The following is an 8,097-nucleotide window of genomic DNA, read 5'->3' on the forward strand; positions in this document are numbered from 1 at the left end:
TTAAGAACACGGACTGTTCTTCCAGAGGTCCTGAGTTCAATTCCCAGCAACCACATGGTGGTTCACAACCATCTGTAATGGGATCCTATGCCCTCTTTTGGTGTGTCTGAAGACAGCGACAGTGCATTTACATTAAATAAATAAATAGAAATTTATATGTATTTATGTTTGTTTGTTTATGTGTGCCTGTCAATGTGCACCATATGTGTGCCTGGTACCACGAAGGCCAGAAGAGGGCATCAAATCCCCTGAAACTGAAGTTACAAATGGTTGTGAGCCACCATGTGGGTGGTGGGAACCAAACCCAGGTCCTCTGCAAGAGCAGCAAGTGCTCTCAACCTCTGAGCCGTCTCTGCAGCCGCTGGCTGTTTAGAGGGCTGATCTGCCAGTCTGTCACTAGGGGTGGTGTCTCAGTATTTTCTGGAGACTTTCAAATACAGGCTTCAGGCCATGCTGATGCCTGTGGAGGTTCTCCTCTGCCCAGTTGTCCCGCTGCTGCTGGGAAGAGGGTATCACCAGACCCCAGAGGGGGGAATTGATGGTGTCTTCATTCTCCATTATTACCCCAGCACCAGAGCTCTGAGGTGTGTTTTAGGGTGCATGGACCGTGCCACCATAGGAATGGGCATGGGACTGGTGAGGTGGAGCATGCTCTAACCCCCAAACCTCAGCGTTTGAGACAGCAGCAGTAGAGTTAACTCTCTCCCTATCTCCATGCCTGCTTTGAGGCACTTAACCGCGACTAAGTGATCATGGAGTCAGTCACGTAGTACAGAACCTGGAGTTTTTCTCCATGCAAATAGAGCATCACCAGTATCTCAGCCTCAGCCAATAGAATATATCTACCCCCTAAACCCCACCCCACTCACCAAGGTCCGCATGGAATAAAGTGCACAAGTTATCTCACCAAGGATCGTCTGAGACTGGCTGTTTTTATTGACCTGTAACACTTGGGGGAAGGTCCCCTCCCTTCAAGTGCTCATCCTGGGACCTTGGACCTGCCTGCCTGCCCAGGTTCCTACTGTCCGCAGAAGCTCACCTCAGAGCACTGGCTCCAGACATCACCAACGAAGCTGCTAGGGGACCCAAGACCCTGGGCACCTACCAGGAGCTGGTTGCCTGTACCAGAGTCCTGCGGAACCTATTCTGCTTCCTCCTCCTTGGTCTGACATGCAGCAGTTCCCCAGAAGGAAGAAGCAGTTGTGGACTCCACCAGTTGTCTGGCATCCGACCAGGAGAGGCAGAATATGGAACCAGAGTGTGTGTGTGTGGGTGTGTGTGTGTGTGTATGTTTGTGTCTATGTGGCTGTGTATAGGTGGGTGTGTGTGTGTGTGTGTGTGTGTGTGTGTGTGTGTGTGTCCTTTCTACTTACCTAAGAAACTCACCCAACCCTTATTTTTTTCTTTCTCGTCCTGGGGAAAATTGTGATCTCATAGAAGGAGTCATATTTTTCCTGTTTTGCTCTTATTCCTTAGAAAAGAATGCAGCCAAAACTAAAGCATGGAGAACAATCACCTTTCCCCCAAAGTCTGGCTTACTTTGCTGGAAAACCTGACAAGTTGTAAGTGTTCCCATGTCGGTGTGGTCAATGTCTATTATCAGAATAGATCACTTGCCAGTTTGTAGATTAGATTATTTCTAATCCATTAATCTGTCCAGCTTTAAAAAATAACAATGTCTCATTGTTCCTGGGCCCTGGAAGTCCTAATAAGCCAGACTGGGCAACCAGTTCTCAGTTGGCCACTTATGAAAACAAATTAGTAGTGAAAAACAGAAAAAGGAGATTTAGTCAATGTGGTCACCATGGCAAAAGGAACAAGGAGGTCCAGCTCAGTCCAGAACAAGGAGGACCTCCCTGTTCAGTCTGTTTTGGGGGTCCTAGCACCAGGTTATGGCTTAAATAAAGAGCTAGAGGTACACGCCGCTAAGCAGTCCTGGTCAAAGTGTGACTCCACCCTTCATCCTTGCCTCAACTTAAGTCGCTCTCGCAAGGTGGTCTGACAGGTTGTCCGTTCCGTGCGAAATTTCCCTCCAGCAGACAAGGTCCCACTCTGGCTGGCGCCGTGTTTCATCAGCCTCTTCCTTTTCCCAGCGTGAGATCGCGGAGGAAATCTGCTCGGTGATAGGAGGCATTGTTTCCGTTGTCTGATAACTGGAGGGACTTCTCTCTCTTCATTCCTGTAAGGATGGTTATATCATGTGTTCGTGGACCAAACGAGTGAATGATGCCTGAGTGGGCTGATAGGTCGCCGCTGCATCTGTGCCTGAGTCCTCTACTTGGTATTCCGGTAAGGTCCTGCTCCTGAGTCACCTCCATTGTGAAAAACACAAAGTGTTTGGGCGATTCATCTGAAATGGAGCCCACCATCACAAGGGTAACGGGAAAGGGAAGGCAAAGGCTGGATTCGCCCCCTACTGGCAGGTGCGTGGCAATCCCTGGCCTCCAACCTTCACGGTTGAAGTTCTTTACTGAGACTCAAAGAACTGAAGAGATTTCATGAACCTAGGGGGAAGCCATCTTCCTGAAACCACGAAGTGAGCTCCGGACAGCAGGGCTCTCCGGGACTCCAGGGCCTAACTTAGCAGTAAAGGTTGATCAAGGTCACAGGGACCCTTAATCTATATTCCTAAATCAGTCATATGGAGACTTCAAGCCTTCAAGTAGCTTTGGTAAAGCCTTAGATGATATGATGATGATGACGATGACAACAATGACGACGACGACGATGACGACGACGCTGCTGCTGCTACTAGTGGATCATAGAAAGAGTATAGTTATCCAAAGGCAGACATTTATCTTTTATACTAATTAATGCTATTTTGAGGACCCAAGCACTATTTTTTACATCTCTTATATACTCTTTCTGTTAACCTAGATTCTTTCAAATGTCCATAAAATGGCAAAGATATTTTTATTTCTTTGTTTTGATTTGTTCTATTTTTTATTAGACAGTATTTCGCACATGTAGTCCTCGCTGGCTTAGGACTTGCTATGTAGACCAAACGGGCCTCAGACTCACAGAGATCCACCTGTTTTTGCTTCCTGAGTGCTGAGATTAAAGGCATGCACCCCTACACCCAACTTTGCCATTTGGAGACAAAGTCTCCCTATGTAGACTAGGCTACCTTCAAACTCCCAATCTATAGGCTGGGTTTTTAGGAGGAAGCCACCACACTCAGCTTCATTTTTTTAAACATTATTTGCTTTCTAATATCTTGATTATTAAAGTGAAACATAATGAGCAAAAAGTCTAAGTGGAGGGGTTGCAATGTTTTCAGTAGTTTTATATTTTTGCAGGTTTAAAATGTATATATTTAGGACATTTGTAGATGGTGGGAGGTCCTCCTACTCACACACAGCACTAGGGGAAAATAGGAACATTAAACTCTCAGGCTTTCCTCATCAATGGAAGGGATTTACATCTTTTTCTACCCAGAGAGCTGGGATTGGATATTGTTAATAACCTGGCGATGTCTTGTCTATCTGTAGTGTTGGTATTCTGTCTAAGCTCCACCCTCACAGCTACCTGGCAACAGCCAAGTATCCTCCACCCTGCAGTTGCCTGGCAACAGCCAGCTGTGCCTGACATTATATAAGGGGCTGCTTGCCCCCTCCTCATTCTCTTTGTTCTTCTCTTCTCTGCTCTCTTGCCCTCTCCCCTTTGTCCCTTCTCTTCCCATTCCCCTCCCTGCCTTCCCACCATGTACCCATGGCCGGCCTCCTTTGCTTCTCCCCTCTTCTACTCTTCTCTCATTAAACCTCTCAGCGTGGAACTATGTTGGTTTGGTGTGTTCTGTCTGGGAAGTGAGCCGAGATTTCTACTCCAACATTGGTGGCCCATACGTGACCACCTGGCCTGCCGCCCCGCGGCTATGTGCCATAGGCCACAGCAGCGGCCAACAGCATCGTCTACCTGCGCTGTCTGGGTCGTGATCACTTGGCAAGGGCCGTGCGCTCACACAATGCCACAGCGGGGAGGGATGGAACCGCGTGCACCCACAGCCCCCACCCTACCCCGCGTCTCCCACAGCCCACCCTGGGCCCGGGGTGCCGTTGAGGTTGCTGGCCATGGGCCTTGCACTGGTGCAGGGCTATGGCGAGGAGGGATGCCCACGTGCACCACCTGATCTTCGTGCCTCCCGCTGTTACATCTACCGCATCGATGCACACCACCCAAATTGGATCGCCCCATCTTCTAGGCCTCCACCGCGCCATTGGACACCCCCACCCTCTGGCTGCTGTGGGACTCAGGACTTCTACCACGTGAGTTACTGCTTCAGCTGGCCCACATGCGGACTTCTGTGTGAGCTGCTGCCCACCACGGTTCACCACGTGATGCCATCTCTTGCTGCTTAGACGAGCCTTCCTCAACCACACGGTTCCACTTTTCCTGCTACCAGACTGCAGCTACAATTTCCGCACAAATACCGGCAGATTGGTAAGTCTATTCTGCTTGGCAAGGAGGACCCTGATTTCCCAAATAAGGCCTGGTTATCTTTTCTGAGATTTCAGGAATCCCCGTAGCTAACAGACTAGATAGGATCTTGATCATTGGGCATAGTTTCTCTCGAAAGTTCCTCCTTCCCTTCCTTCTCCAGGCTCTTGCAGCCAATCACGAAATCCCAGGCCTGGGTAGGAACGCTTTCTGGCAGGTCCGGGACCCATTATTTATAGCCTCCAGGAGTCTAAGTGACGACTCAGACACCTGGCCTGGCAGAGCACTACTGTTATCATTAATTCCTCCTGGGATGCTGGTACGAATTAATTGATGACTTCCCCCAATGGGTAATTCGAGGTCTCTGAACATACTCCCAAATTCACTATTAAGATGTCTTTTGGAGAATTTCAAAACTTTAAAATTAACGCCTCACCTGAGGACATCAAAACAGATACACCTATGCAATAATGTCTGGACTCAGTACAATGGTTCAAAATGGCCGCACAATGGCACATTAAATTCCTCAATTTTATGGTATCTTCAAAATTACTGCCAGCAGTCTGGTAAATGGAAGGGGGTTCTTTATACCCAAACATTCATATACCTTCGCTCTAACCCCTCTCTGTATTTCACTTCCCATGACATCCCACTGAGGTAACCTACATCCCAAGTGCTGGCTGGCCAATCCAGTAGGCCTCCCCATCGATATGATGCCCTGCTTGCTGCTGCCTGCCAAGGAGAGCACCTTCTTCAAGCACGAGCTGGCGAGCGGTCCTCTGTGCACTCTCTTTACCTCAGAATTTGACTTTCCATGGTGTACACATGGTCTCAGGGGAGCGTTCTTGAGCTTGGAGCTACCCGTGCTGCCCCTGGGGATGAATCCTCTCACTGACCCTCGTTCTAGGATCTTTTCCCTTGGGTGAGATTTTCCCCTCTCTCTCTCTCTCTCTCTCTCTCTCTCTCTCTCTCTCTCTCTCTCTCTCTTTTTCTCTCTCTTTCTCTCTCTCTTCAGCTTAAAATGCCAGGCTGGGCCTGGATAAACTGCTCTCTGTCCCAGGAGCACCGGCTCTGATAGGGGCAATCAATAATTCCTATTCTCACCCACGGGTCTCTCGGTCTTCGCCACCTGTCCCCATTTCCGGGGATGTTTTGGTCTAATTTACACTAAGCAGAAGACAGTATCTCTGTCTGGCCCCAGCCCCAGCCCCCCTCCTCCCTTCCCCATTGCTGCTGCACTGCTGCAGCCCCTAGTTCACAGCAACAGGAAAAGCAGGCCTGTCCCTGTCCTTGTGTCCATCAGGGACTTTGTCTGTGAGACCTGCTTTCCAACACGTGTGTGACGCCTAGGCCTCCCCCTCCTCCCTTCCTCGTTTCTGCTGCACTGCCTCCTGGTCCATGCTCTGTGAAAAGCAGGTCTGGCCCCATCCCTTGCATCCGCCAGGGAGTCTGTCTGTGAGACCTGCTTTCTCACACTCATGCAACCCTTATACTTGGCGCACTCTCGTGTGGGTCTTCTGTGCTCTGCCTGCCGCTGCAGCCCCTGGTTCTGCAGCTCCTGGTTTTCAGCAGCAGGAAAAGCTAGTCTGGCCCTGCCCCTTGCCTCCTGCTAGGTATTATACTTGCTAAGACCTGAGTGCAAGCGAGCTCTCTCTTTCTGTATGGGACTTTACTCCTGTGCTCAGCCTGCCACAGCCTTGAGAAAAACAGCTTTCACACTCTCTTTTCTAGTGTGCTCACACTGCCACCGCTCACCAGTGCCTCAGCTGCTCAGCCACTGCCCAGAACTCCTGGTCTTCTAAGGCTAAGGGACCACCAGGCTCCTGCTACAGATGTGGTCAACAAGGTTACTGGGCGAGGGCTTGCCCTAATCCCTGCAAACCAAGGGGGGGCATGTCCTAGATGCCATCAAGAGGGACACTGGGCTGTTGATTGCCCTCATGTTGCACAGGTCAGGGGGACATCACATCCAGAAAACCCTCCAGTGGATCTCCTAGGCTTGGCTATGGACAATTGAAGGGGCCTGAGTTCCCTGGACCTGACCACTGCCATCACCAGCAGGAAGCCCTGGGTAACCATCATGGTATGTGGGCAAACCATCTCTTTCCTCTTGAACACTAGGGCCACTTACTCAGCTCTAAGGGAGTTTTGGGAAACCACTTCTCTCTCCCGTTTCCCCATTGTTGGGGTAGGGGGTAACCTTACCTTCCTCACCAACCCCCACTACTTGGTTACATTTTTTAGGGGTGTGCCTCTCACCCATTCCTTTTTGGTAGTGCCAGCATGCCCTGTCCCCTTATTGGGAAGGGATCTTCTAGCTAAGTTGGAAGCCTCTATTTACTCCACCCATTTGCCTAAACCCAAGCTCTCCTGCAGCCCTTCTGCTCCTTCTAGCCAGCCAACCTATCACACGGACATGTGGCTTCCTTTACCAGCTTCTCAGGTAGACTTCTGGGTCTGGGAGGTCCAGAACTCCTCTGTTGCTAAACAGTCTTTCCAAATAGGATCTGGAAACTGCTTCCTCCATCTGTCATTTTTGTCATGGAAAACTGTTTTTAAGACATTCAGGACATGTTCTGTAGGACAAATTCTTCCTTTTGCTCCACAAAAAGTTTATCTTAAAGAATGTTCATGTTGTTAACTCATGTAATCTCTTTTGTAAACTTACAAGCCTCAGGAAACCTCTCATGGACCAAATAGACTCCACCCAGATAAGTACACCTGCGTAAAGTTCCCACTTACGACCTATTCCAGAGGGTGGGATTCCTCTGCGTTTCAAATGTACATCTAAGAAAAAAAATTTCTTTTCCCACAAATGCGCTTAATCTTATTCTCTGCCTATAATAAATATATATGTGTGTTTCAGCATCTTGTCAAGTCACTTACTATACCCGGGACAGCTCCAGAGAAGCAACCTCCAGATGTTCCAATCTCCTCTCACAGACACAGACGCTTCTATTGGACCTGTTCCTTCTAACCTCAGATGGTTCCACAGACCCTGGACAACAGGAAACAGTTAATTCTAAGACTGAACAAACATCCCATACCCATTTGTCTAGGTTCCCTAGAGTCACGTCGCAGAAAGTAGTCAGAGATCACGATGACTCTATTCCTGCTCCACCATCACCTCTAATTTTTCTTTTTAATTAAACCAAAATGGGAGAATGTTGGTATTCTGTCTAAGCTCCACCCCCACAGCTACTTGGCAACAGCCAGGTATGCTCTGCCCCACAGTTGCCTGGCAACAGCCAGCTGTGCCTGACATTATATAAGAGGCTGCTTGCCCCCTCCTCATTCTCTTTGTTCTTCTGTCTCTGCTCTCTTGCCCTCTCCCCTTTACCCCTTCTCTCCCCATTCCTCTCCCCTACCCTTCCATGTACCCATGGCCGGCCTCCTTTGCTTCTCCCCTCTTCTACTCTTCTTCTCTCATTAAATCTCTCCACATGGAACCATGTTGGTTTGGTGTGTTGTGTTCAGTCTGGGAAGCGAGCCGAGATTTCTACCCCAACATGTAGAGCCAGGCCTCACCCCAGACTCCTGAGCATTATTTCGCAGTCATTAGAACTCATTCTTGCTAAAGAGGTCCCATGTGCTTTGAAAAAGAGTCTATTGTGCTTATTCCAGACCCTTCCTCCCTAGACCCTTATCCTAAGTATTGGT

Source organism: Rattus rattus, chromosome 2 (genome assembly GCF_011064425.1).
Source record: "Rattus rattus isolate New Zealand chromosome 2, Rrattus_CSIRO_v1, whole genome shotgun sequence".
Taxonomy (NCBI): domain Eukaryota; kingdom Metazoa; phylum Chordata; class Mammalia; order Rodentia; family Muridae; genus Rattus; species Rattus rattus.